Source organism: Chenopodium album, chromosome 3 (genome assembly GCF_948465745.1).
Source record: "Chenopodium album chromosome 3, dcCheAlbu1.1, whole genome shotgun sequence".
NCBI lineage: Eukaryota > Viridiplantae > Streptophyta > Magnoliopsida > Caryophyllales > Amaranthaceae > Chenopodium > Chenopodium album.
This window is the reverse complement of record NC_137836.1, coordinates 34,450,985-34,461,918: the sequence shown is the minus strand read 5'-3', so window position 1 is coordinate 34,461,918 and position 10,934 is coordinate 34,450,985. Positions and strand designations below refer to the sequence as shown.

At 34.1% G+C, this 10,934-nt stretch overlaps 1 long non-coding RNA gene across 1 annotated transcript; it reads right to left on the bottom strand.

Moving 5' to 3' along the window:
* Window positions 1–2,721: 2,721 nt before the first annotated feature.
* On the bottom strand, window positions 2,722–9,595 carry LOC145613179 (uncharacterized). The gene is made up of 3 exons (XR_014106884.1): window positions 9,430–9,595; window positions 4,079–4,143; window positions 2,722–2,910 (listed from the first exon to the last, which is right to left on the bottom strand). It is a non-coding gene; the product is annotated as an uncharacterized LOC145613179 (long non-coding RNA).
* Between the last annotated feature and the right edge of the window lie 1,339 nt (window positions 9,596–10,934).

Sequence of the window (10,934 nt, the reverse complement as noted above, 5' to 3'; positions counted from 1 at the left end):
TAGGAATTGGGATCCCATCTTGAAGATCGCTTTTCTGGTGTTGGATCTTCTGTAGGTTCAATGGGTTTGATTAATCCTCAATCATAGAGACGATCGAAAGCAGCATTGTAGGTCATTCCAATGGGTGTGAACTCTCTCCTAGGTTTCTTTTTATATCCTTGATTATCCATAGCTAAGAAACCGTTATGGTCAAAGGTACTAACATTGTTACTAGAGTGGGCGTTTTCGGAAGAAGAAGGATTGTCGTTCTTCTTTCCTTTCCAGCCACTTTGGTTACTATTGTTAGTGGCCTTTTGCTTTGTGAGGTCATCTTCGATTTCCATACCGATATCATAGACGGCCTTGAAAGTATTCAAATTATGTTGATATTTTAAATGATTCGAATACTTCTCTTGGAGATTCTTGATAAACATCCCTCACAGATTCTTTTTTAGAGGGCACCTCAATCATCTTAGCTGTAGTTTCCCTCCACTTATTAAAGAAAGAAGTAAAGCCTTCATTCTTTTTTTGTCTTAGCATCTCAAGTTGTCAATAATCGGTTTCAATTTGAATATTACATTAATATCTATCAATGAAAGCGTTTACAATAGCATCCCAAGTAGAAGTTTTCTCTTTGTCAAGGGAGAAGAACCATTGTTGACAAACAGTTTCAAGAGATAAAGAAAACAAGGAATGAAATACTTTTTTTTATCAATACCCTTAATACTCATTATTGGTTTTAAAGCTCTTAAGTGGAAATAAGGATTATCAGTTGCCTTGAAGTTAGGGATGTCAGTGGCATTGAACTTATGCGGAAGAAACTCCTTGTCCACCGAGACCCCTTGCGAGCTAATGCCCTAGAATTTATAGTCATTGGATATTTTGCTCAAGCTTTCTTTCATGAGCTCCATTTGTTGTTGCTTCACAGGGTCATTGATTTGGAGGGTTAAAGCCTTCAACACCTCAGTCACGTCATCCATTTGCTTCTTAAGTTCATTGACTTCTTCTTGACTTGCCATTATCTTCTTAGCTTTCCGTTTCCGACTCACTGGTTTATAAAAAAGTTGAACTTGAATAAAGGTGTTGTCCTTGATTAATCGCCCTTCTCTCCTTCACCAAGTATTGTGGAAAGGGAAATTAGAGATGTTCATTGTTAATTATTTGACTCAAACTCTATTCATCATGCAATAGATGGATGGAGGTTGGAAGAATGAATATTGTGATATGGGGAGAGCATGCGGAGAATGGAAAGATGATGTAGATGGAGAGATATGAAAAAATTAGGAATAGAATGTACCCCCTACTCAAATGACGGAAAAAACCGACTCATGCATGAACCTAAGACATGGTCATGGTGACATATACAAAGTGTGTGCTAAGACTAGTGAGTGCATGTGACATGTTAAGACTCTTGTGTAAGACCATGTGGCTAGATTATGTGACTAGACTCAGTTAAAGACTTAACAAAGGTATTGTTATTAATAAAATGATCGAATTGATTAGCAAATCGTTTAAATAGACTCGTCGTGATGACTCGAGTAAAATGCTTAACTGTCGCCAAAGCAACAGGACTTTCGCCGCACACTGCAGTGCAGCGCCAGACGACAAAGTTGTCGCCAGGCATTGCAAAGCAGAGTGTGGCACTGCACCCCAAATTGTGGCGCCATTACTGGAGCATTAATCTGGGACTACTTTCAGTATTTTAACTGTACGGGACATGCCTAAAGTCATACTAGGTTAATTCTGATTAAATTATTAGACTTTAATTATTCAAATTCATTAATTAGACAAAGTCCTTTTAATCATTAATCAGTTTATTTAGAGTTAAACACAAGTCAAACAAACGGTTAGGAAAAACACATAGAGTATGCACAACAAATAATGCACAATTAGGCATGTAGGCACAATATGATGCAATGAGTTTGCAACCTAACCATGGCTCTAGTTCTTGAATGTTCGGGATATGGGTTAGTCAAAAAGGGTCCATGGTTATGAGTCCGGATGCACCGTGCGGAAGCCTTACCTTTTGAAGGGTTGGCGCGAGTGGATGGGACCCCGTGAGTTAAAAAACTTGCTTTCATGGTTTGGTGAATTCAACATTCTCGGATGTACCCTTTGTTGCACAGAGCGTTCAAGCAGGTAGATGGAGTATGAATTCCCAGAGGGTTATGTCCATATGTAGAACACATGGGTTTCAGAAAAGTGAGAAAAACTCAATCAGGAAGTAGAATCGAACAAACAGTGCTAGAACTGGTCAAAATTAGAACTCATAATTCTGGCTCGGTATTGGAAGAATGTAGCGCCAGACAATAGAGTTCGTCGCCGCAATATAGATCTGTTGCCTGGAGATAGAGCCATATCATTGGCAACATGCTCTGTTTTCTAGACGCCAGTTCCTACATGCCTCGACAGCTTTCTGTGTTTGATAAAATTTTCTAGTTTTTCGCCGCATTATTTCGATCCTAGTGAAAGATATTCCTCAAATTTCTTACATGTAAAAATCCTATGTTTTTAACTCATTACGGATGGTCTTTCCAATGAGATATTTGTTATGCATATGACAATAATTGTAACACCCCAATAATTCTCCCATTTCCAAACCACTTACTTTAAATAAAAATAGAGGAGAACCATTGGCATGTTACCGCCACGTATTAAAACGTTAAGGCTGTATTAAAGTATTGCAGCGGAAATCCAACTTACATCTTAAAATAATATAATTTAGAAAACCAATAAGTCAAATCTTACAAATTGGAACCATGAAGGCCCTTATTAAAACCAAACAAATATTCAAAATCCCAAAACATAATTAAAATAGTAAAACATAAATAAGTTCAACACATAGAACGAATACTCTCAACCACACCAATCCCTTGACAATGCATATGTCAAATCCACGAACTTCACATCATCAAGCTAACCTGTGCAATACTGCTCCCCAAAAATACAAGTGTAATAATTGGATCATCAAAGGGTCATTGAAAGGCGAAGGCCATGACCAAAGGAAAACACACAAAAGCACGCAATCAGTAAAGCTGAGTACATACAAGCTACAATGCACAAAACTTGACATGCTCAACTAATTGAAGTAAATAAACATACAACTTGAATTCATTAATCAAGACTCCACACTTAAACAATTCAATTGACTCAACATACTTTCTAACCAATTCTAAACACTCGACTTTTATATTTAATATAATTAATTTAGTTTGGAGTAAGCAATAGACGAGGTTGTCCAATCCACCAAATCATTTTGGTCCCAAATGACCATTTAAAATAAAAGTTTAGCGCAATGCAAGAATGGGCGCGACTCCATTCTCACAAAGTTAGTCTAGGATCCCATCTAACTTTCATTATAAAATAAAAACGTAAATACCAAAAGAAAAGAGCACATGTTGATCAAAAAAGCCTCGAAAAGCCACGGGCTACCACCGTGTACCCCAACCCATAATTTTCAATACTTTAGAAGTGCACGCTTTCTAGAGTTTTATTGCTTATCCGTGTTTCACTTTACGTGATTACAATTTTAATTAATAGCCGACCCAATCAAATAAACCATACTTAAAAATCATACATCAAATTACTTTTAATCTTATTTAGGACAATGGTGATCACATCACAAATTGACCTTTAATTTCATTAAACATCCAAATTATCCAAATTGTTAAACATAGTCAACCCACCTAGCCATTTCGGCTTAATCCACTTTTACTAAACATACTAACAAGTCCTGCTTGATTAATAAATAAAATAAATAACAACCTTGTGGAATAATTAGTAAATTCGTTCCACTTAAACCATTCAATTCCAATCCTTTAATAATCCAAATGTGGTTAACAAACCAATCCAATAAAATTATGCTTGTATCAACATTCCATACAAACAATTAGTCCAATATAATTCAACATGTTTGCATCCATAATTACATACAAACTTAATCAATTCAACAAAACATGTCTCATAAACATAAGCACATGAATTAATTAAATGTATAACCAAACAATTTTAATCCAAGTGTTCTCTAATCATGAAACTAAGTTCTTTTCTTTGGTACCTAAACACGATACTACTTACAACGAAGTAGACATGTACGTACCTCGTGTAAACAATCCTTTGTGCCACTTTTAATCACTTAAAAGTCTTCTAAGAAATAATCACTTCCTAGAAAACAAGCAACAACAATAAATTAATACTTAACCAAATTTCCAGCAATATAAATTAGATTAAAAGTTCTTAAAACTTCCTTAAAAACATGTTTTTATGCTTAATTAATCATTAGAAATACAATAGGAACAAAAGCCCCAAATTAATTGATCATAAGAACCCTAAAATCCCAATTTCAATAAATTGAAACCCTTGGTTTTATAATCACAAAATCTGAAAATTTATAACATAATTAAAATCTAAAATTATAAGTTTAAGCTATCAAAAACATGAATTTGATACTAAAAATATAAACTTTATATTATAAAATCAAAACCCAAAACTAATTTAACAAGACAAAAAAAAAAAAAGAATACAAAGGGAAGAGAGAGAAGAGAGAGCAAGCAGCCACGTAGGCCGCGCTGCTGGTGGTGCGCCGGCGGTCAGGGGCCGGCGCCGCTGACCGGCGGTGCTGTGGCAGTAGGTGGCTGTCGGTTGGGGGGCAGCAAGGTGAGTGAAAACTCACGTAAGAAATAAAGGAAAAGAAAAAAAAGGAAAAGAAAAGAAAGAAAAAGGAAAAAGAAAAAATAAAAGAAAGGAAAGAAAAAAAATTAAAGGGAAAAGAAAATACTAACCTTTTTGTGTGGGGAAAAATTTGGGGATGTATGGAGTATTTATAGGAGAGATATTTGTAAGGTAAATATGAATTTTGGGCCTCATAAAATTAATGGGATAATTAAGTAAGTAAAGTTAGGTTGACTTTGATTGTTTGGACCAGAATTATAGAATGATGGTATGTAAAAAAAATTTGTACCAAAATAATTTTCGACCCAAATTAAAAATTGAAACTTTTAAAATTAAATTCCGGAAAAATACAAATATATATTATAAATGAAATAAAATTCCATTTATAAATTATTTTAAAAATACGGGGGATTACAATCTACCCCTCTTAAAAGAAGTTTTGTCCTGAAACTTAGCACAAACCCCCTTAAATTGCAAAACTTTTGCATAAAGCCTTTTCAAAATTATCAAAATTATGTTGCTTGAATTCCAATTGTGTCATAATATTGTCACTAATATCTTATCACCATCCCAATTTACGCACTTCACTAGATACGTAGACAATAAAATAGCTATGAAAAGCATGAAAACACCATAAAATAACATAAAATAGGGCAAAAAGCGCGAAATTATACGCATTCTACCCCCCTTAAAGAACAAGAGTTACGCCCTCGTAACTCACCTCATTAAATAACTCAGGATATCTCTTTCTCATATGATCCGCGACCTCCCAAAGGGCTCATGTTTTTCCTCAAAATTCGAGTATACCAAAATATCATCAATAAAAACTACTACAAACTTATGGAATACTCGATTCATCAAGTCTATAAAGTTTGCAGGTGTGTTGGTCAACCCAAAAGACATAAATGAAAACTCATAGTGCCCATATCTAATCCTAAAAGCAGTCTTAGGAAAGTCCTTATCAGCAACTCTTAGTTGATGGTACCCCGAACGTAAATCAATCTTGGAGAACACACTAGCTCCCTTCAATTGATCAAACAAATCATTGATCCTGGGTAGTGGGTTCTTATTCTTTATTGCCATATTATTTTAACTCCCTATATTTAATGCACAATATCATGCTCCTATCTTTCTTCTTCACCAAATACATCCAAAAACTCATTCACAATTTGCACATTTTCCACATTCACCTTACTACTCATTGCTTACAAGTTACACAACTAAAGAACAAAGGATACCCCTTACTTACAAGTTTCGACAACTTCATCGCAGAAATAATCCCAATAACATTTGGTTTCCCAAAACTTCTGTAAGACATAGTCTCTCCCAAAGGACTCGTTACATAAACCTTCTGTATCTCATAATCAATCTTAGCTTTATAAGTGGTCAACCAATCTATTCCCAAAATGACATCAAGGTCACCCAACTCAAATTCTATAAGATCAAATGGAAAATCAGTCTCTTGGTGCACCTCACAACTTCACAAGTAGGAAAACTAATAGGCAATTCAATCGGATTCAGTTTAACTAGTCCTTATTATTTCACAACAGAACTATAAATAAAAGAATAGGTGGCTTCAGAATCAAATAAAGCTTTAATAGAAACAGAATGAATAGAAAAGTTACCAGTGACAACATCACATGACCTTTCAACTTCCTTCTTGTTCATCACAGACAAACGACCTGTAGTGACATTCTTTCCTTGATTCCCGGAGTTGTTGTTTCCAACATTTCCGTTCTTTCCATTCCCATTATAACCATTCGAATTCTCTCCTTGATTGCTTGTTGGAGTAAACTTGTTCCCATTCCCTTGTTGCTTCAGTTTGGAGAAACACTCAAACTCCCTATGGCCTTTCTTGTTACAGAACCTACACACAACCAAGTTCCCATCACAATCTTTTCCAGGATGATCCTTGCTACGTCTCTTGCAGTTGTAATGTCTCTCAGCTTGGCCATTAGTTCTAGATTACCCTCCATTGTTCTGAACATTCCTTTTCTGGAAATTCTCGTTCCTTGGCATCTTGGAGTTACCTTGGTCACTTGAATCTCCAAAATCCTTACGCTTTTCTTCGACACTTCCACTCTTAGGTGCACTCCTGACATTCAGACCGTACAAGTGCGCTGCTCTCACATACACCTTATTAAGAGTCTTAAAAGTCTTTCCAGCCAAGTCTTTTTGTAACTGCTTAGTCAAACCTTGCTCAAATATTTGATCTTTCAACTCCTCAGTAGGCACTACTTCAGGAGCAAACCTTGACAAGTTCATAAACTTGTTATAGTACTCAGTAATTGACATATTGTTCATTTGTAGATTGATAAACTCTTGAGCCTTTTTTTTTCCTTAAGAATGGTGGATAGAACTTCTCCCTAAGTTTGGTTTTGAAAGTCTCCCTACCAAAATTAGCCTCAGCACGAATCACGTTTCCATTATCCCTCCGCCAAATATCTGCCTCTTCCTTCAAATACATGGCAGCTTGATCCACTCTCATATTCACAGGACAATTCAAAGCAGTAAAGATCTTATCGAACTCCCGAATCCAATTCTCCAGAAAAGTTGGGTTTACACCTCCCTCAAAATATGGTGGTTTGACTTGGGCAAGCTTCTTAAACATCTCACCAGCAGGATCGGGATTATCATTGCGATTTTGGTTCAAGTTCTCAGCTAGTAGCCTAATAGCATCAGCTAGAGCATCGTTGTTAGCCATCCTCCTTCTCTGCCTGGAAGTGTAACACACTCTTAGGCTGACATCGACACAAAAGAACTCTACTTACACAACACATCACATTCCGAAAATATATTAAGGTAGAAAGGTAGGCAAGGCCACACAATCGCCCCTAATAAATCACTTTTATAGGAAATGATTATTTAATTTTAATCATTCCTACGCACACGAAAATTAAATAAAATAATTCCCTTGATTATATCCCTTCCAAAATCCAAACATTAAGTAAATAATATAATTAAATAAACACATTATAATAATCACATAATTACATGCTTCACGTAAAGTTAATTTACACATATCATATAGCACAAATCATCACATATAGTTCTATATTACGTGCTTTAAACCTTAAACATGATACTAGGTGATCACTCAAGTTTGCAACATTAGATAAAACATACACAATTAAATAACTTGCATAATAACTTCATACAATAATAAAAAGACAAAAGAATTAATTACAATGCATATAGAAAGAAATAATCTATCCTATACGCCCTTTCTAAAGCTACCCAAGTCTCACCGATAAAATGAAACAAGCAAGGAATTTAAGAAAAAAAAATTTAATTAATTTTATTTCAAAATAAATAAATAATTTGAAAATTAGTTAAAATAAACAATTTTTTTTTTAATAAATGCCGAATCAAATAATAAAAAAAAAGATTAAACTTTAAATAAGGAGATAAAACGAAACTCATTAGATTTAAAACGTTAGGCACCTAAAAACTTTAAAATTGGCTTTAGTGGTAATTAAATCTAACCTAAGCTCCCAAATACCACTTTGTAACACCCTCGATTTACTAATTAATAATAAACAAAAATTAAAGGAAAAATAAACAACCTTTAACTAAAATTGCGGAAGCATACTCCTAAATCGGAGGTATTACCGCCACACTCGACAACCTGTCAGGTGTTAATGCTTACAAAATCCCAATAATTACAACCCAATAAACTAAGTGAGCTATTTATACAACTTTACAAACTTGTGACATCACACTAATCGAAACACTTGAGCTCCTTTAGCTACAACCACCTGATCAACCTGTTTAGACAACCTTGACTACTCACCATTAAGGACAAATTCCAAAATAGATCGTCGCAAGGCCACCATAAGAAAAAGACATGGCCGCAAACACAAATAGCACAACAAAACAAACAAACACACACGTCAGCAAAAGCTAAGTAATCACCACAAATCAGAATATAGAGTATAATTGAATAATAGACAATACTAGCTTAATTAAACAATGTAGTTCGAAACAACATTACACATTGTACTCTAAAAAAAAGATAACCTTTGTCAACTCAACCTCGAATAATTATACAAACCTTTACTCAATTAACTCATTTGTCCCATAAATGTGCCATGCTCTTTGTTTTATACCTAGCCTTGGACATGGGTACTTCGAATAAAACCAACAAGTATAAAAACTTGAATACTCCCAATAACAAGAAAAACACCTTGAACCAGACCACATACGGGCCAATTCCCACTGTAGGGGAACATAGAAAAACAAATAATAAAGATTGTACCTCATTCTTAACTCATGATCATTATCTCATTACCAATAAGCCAAGGACTAAGGTCTATAACGCCGAGCCTCAAACCAATAACAAAATAATAATCTCAACCTTTTTGATCTCAATAATGGCACGAGTTCTCAAATTACATGACAATTCGATTCATAATATCTCAGATCTTAAAAAAAAACACTAATAACCCAAATATAATCAAATCTCAACCCAAAAATAATACTCTGCATTATTAACAACCCTAAAACCTCGATAAAACAATACTCCCTATAACAATAACATTAAAAATCCCAGAAAAAAATAGAACAATCAATCAATACAACAATAATAACAAGACAATTAAATCAGATCATATCATAAAATTATACACATCAATCATAGCTATAAACTCAAGCATATAAATATCAAATCATACAATAATATAAAGCAATAATTATACAAACAATTCCAAAGTAAATCCGTGTAATTACACATAATAAATAATACAATCAAACATCTCCAAATTGATAAAGTGTGATTACCTTCGGCTACAAAAGTATTAGAGGATTGTTGATCTTGTTGCGTCAAAGTATCCGACTCATGCCAAATATTATTTCTTGGCAATGATTTAAAAACATATTTGATCATCATAGATAATGATGATGTTATGTGCATAAATTGGTGGAAGCTAAGCATGAATGGATAGACTTTCACCCACAACCGCAAAGAACAAATCAATAAGAATAACAATAAAAACCAAACACACGGCTGCCCAAATACTTTTGCATCCACAATTTAATAGGGTTATAATAGTTTATTATATATACCCTTAAAAATATAGAATCCTATTTCAATTAAAATAGTGTTTTAAACCTCTATTAAATAATAGGATATAAAATAAAAGATACGAAATAATATCTGATATTTATACTTTATAAGATACAAAATTCACGGGTATTAAAATCTACCCTCCTTAAAACAAGTTTCGTCCCCGAAACTTAAAATAGAAAATTTTAGGGTATTACAATCTACCCTCCTTAAAACAAGGTTCGTCCCGAAACTTAAATTAGAAAATTTTAGGGTATTACAATCTACCCTCCGTAAAACAAGTTTCGTCCCGAAACTTAAAGTAGAAAATTTTAGGGTATTACAATCTACCCTCCTTAAAACAAGTTTCGTCCTGAAATTTAAAGTAGAAAAATAACTTACTTGCAAATTTAAGAGTGACCAAAAACTAATGAATCAAAAATTTCTTTATAAAATATAAATATAGAGTATTAAAGTATAAGGGGTATTACATACTAATATACTATCCCCCTTAAAAAGGAGTTCGTCCCCGAACTCAAAGCTAGTCACATAAAAAAACACATAACAATCACAAGCATGTGGAGAGAAACTCTCTTGAAACGGCTTAGCCTATATGTTTATTTTAATCCTACTCTTAATTAACAGGTTCATTCCTAAACCAAAACACGCTGGGATATGAGGATCCTTGCGTAAACCCCACGAGCGTTTAGGCTCTGGATACCATTTTGTACCACTTTGTAAAACTAAACCAAACTGTTCCTTAAAATATATAGATAGAGTATTGAAATATTAGGGGTATTACATACTATCCCCCTAAAAAAAAAGGAGTTCGTCCCCGAACTCAAGCCCAGTCACATAAAACAAAGCACATAACAAACATAAATAGAGAAATACACTTAGAACGGCTTAACCTATGTCAATTTTAATCCTAACTGTTAATTAACAAGTTCATTCCTAAACCAAACAACGCAAGGATATGAAGATCCATGCGTAAATCCCACGAGTGCTTAGGCTCTGATACCATTTTGTAACACCCCAATAATTCTCCCATTTCCAAACCACTTACTTTAAATAAAAATAGAGGAGAACCATTAGCATGTTACCGCCACTTGATAAAACGTTAAGGCTTTATCAAAGTATTGCAGTGGAAATCCAACTTAAATCTTAAAATAATATTATTTAGAAAACCAATAAGTCAAAGCTTACAAATTGGAACCATGAAGGCCCTTATTAAAACCAA